This window comes from Nannobrachium achirus (assembly GCF_963921795.1).
Source record: "Nannobrachium achirus genome assembly, chromosome: 12".
Taxonomy (NCBI): domain Eukaryota; kingdom Metazoa; phylum Chordata; class Actinopteri; order Myctophiformes; family Myctophidae; genus Nannobrachium; species Nannobrachium achirus.
This window is the reverse complement of record NC_137832.1, coordinates 62961902-62964401: the sequence shown is the minus strand read 5'-3', so window position 1 is coordinate 62964401 and position 2500 is coordinate 62961902.

Here is a 2500-nt window from a genome sequence, read left to right as displayed (position 1 = left end):
TCTCTTCTCCACTAGTCCCTCCCTAATGACTGGATCTCTTCTCCACTAGTCCCTCCCTAATGACTGGATCTCTCTCTCCACCAGTCCCTCCCTAATGACTGGATCTCTTCTCCACTAGTCCTTCCCTAATGACTGGATCTCTTCTCCACTAGTCCCTCCCTAATGACTGGATCTTTTCTCCACTAGTTCTTCCCTAATGACTGGATCTCTTCTCCACTAGTCCTTCCCTAATGACTGGATCTCTTCTCCACTAGTCCCTCCCTAATGACTGGATCTCTTCTCCACTAGTCCTTCCCTAATGACTGGATCTCTTCTCCACTAGTCCCTCCCTAATGACTGGATCTCTTCTCCACTAGTCCCTCCTAATGACTGGATCTCTTCTCACTAGTCCCTCCCTAATGACCTGGATCTCTTCTCCACTAGTCCTTCCCTAATGACTGATCTCTTCTCCACTAGTCCCTCCCTAATGACTGGATCTCTTCTCCACCAGTCCCTCCCTAATGACTGGATCTCTTCTCCACTAGTCCTTCCCTAATGACTGGATCTCTTCTCCACTAGTCCCTCCCTAATGACTGGATCTCTCTCCACTAGTCCCTCCCTAATGGACGGGATCTCTTCTCCACTAGTCCCTCCCTAATGACTGGATCTCTTCTCCACTAGTCCCTCCCTAATGACTGGATCTCTTCTCCACTAGTCCTTCCCTAATGACGGATCTCTTCTCCACTAGTCCCTCCCTAATGACTGGATCTCTTCTCCACTAGTCCCTCCCTAATGACTGGATCTCTTCTCCACTAGTCCCTCCCTAATGACTGGATCTCTTCTCCACTAGTCCCTCCCTATGACTGGATCTCTTCTCCACTAGTCCCTCCCTAATGACTGGATCTCTTCTCCACTAGTCCCTCCCTAATGACTGGATCTTTTCTCCACTAGTCCCTCCCTAATGACTGGATCTCTCTCCACCAGTCCCTCCCTAATGACTGGATCTCTTCTCCACTAGTCCCTCCCTAATGACTGGATCTCTTCTCCACTAGTCCCTCCCCAGTGTTTGGGCAAGTTACTGAAAAACAGTAACTCGTTACCGTTACTAGTTACTTCATTTCAAAAGTAACTGATTACTCACACCAGAAAGTAATGCGTTACTGTGAAAAGTAACTTTTTAGTTACTTTTTATTTTTTAGTATAGTAATTTCAATCAAAAAACTTGAGGGAAAATTAATTACCTTATGACCACAGGAAGTTTTCTTTCTGTGGCTTTCCTTTCTCTAACAACAAAATCATGGTTTGATGAGCCTAATGAAATAGACCCGACAACAGATTTGACCGCGAGTCGGACCAGAGTTATATAATTACTAGTAAGACACCTGAGGTGGAATGCGACCTCAGGGTGACGCGCCAATTCTTGACTATCTGGCCAACCACAGCGTTTCTCTGACGATTCTAGTTGTTATCATTTTGGGGGGAGTTTGTTCATGTTTTTGTGAGGGTATCAACCCTAGGAGACACGGGGAGAACATGCAAACTCCACACAGAAAGGCCCTATCGCCAACCCCACCTAGGGTGTGAGCGATAGGGCCTAAACATGGAGATGTGGAGAACACTATATATGGAGTCCATCATGTCATATGGGACTACCGTCATAGACAGTAGCCATTGTTAGGCCGGAGTCAATGGCTGTCTGTCTGACTGTCTGTACAGGAAGTGATGTCACATGACATACTTTTATGCCCATATACAAGTTATTCTGTACCACATCTCCATGTTTAGGCCACACAGTTTCGCTCCATTTCTCATGTATAGGTCCAAATGACCAACGTCGAGCTTGACAAGGAGGATACCGCACATTGTACCTCATCCACCCTTTCTTCTCTCTCCTTTTTGGTATCTTTATCCTCCTCCTCCTTTTTTTCTTTTTTATTCTTCTCTTTTTTTCACAGCCGCCCCCATATTTACTTTAGAAAATATATATTAAATTCTAAGAACGTTTCGAGTACCAGTTTGATACAAGAGCGAATAAGCGCTACACTTCTGGAATCCTGTGCGTCGACTTAAAGTCGGATCCAGGCCTAATAACTTTATCTAGCCGCCCCCGTTGCCACCTCCTTTTCTTTTCTGAGACACATTGTACCTCATCCACCCTTTCTTCTCTCTCCTTTTGGTATCTTTATCCTCCTCCTCCTTTTTTGTCTTTCTTAGTCTTGTGTATCCTTGGCAGTGGGCTATTATTATATCTCCGTATTCTGATGTTTTGTGTCTTTCCATAAATTAATGCCCTACATTCATTTGATGTAATAATGCCCTACAACTTGCGTTGTAGCGTCGCAGATCAGCTATACAAAAGTATACAATTATTAAATCTAAGTAATTTCTTTACGTATTTAAAACCCAAACCAAAAAGGTTATTTTTCATATCTGCCCTGTGCATTTTTTTGATTGCTATGGCTGTAAGGCAAACAGAAATGAAAATTGTATTGTAAATGTTCAAATGCCGTTAATCACAACT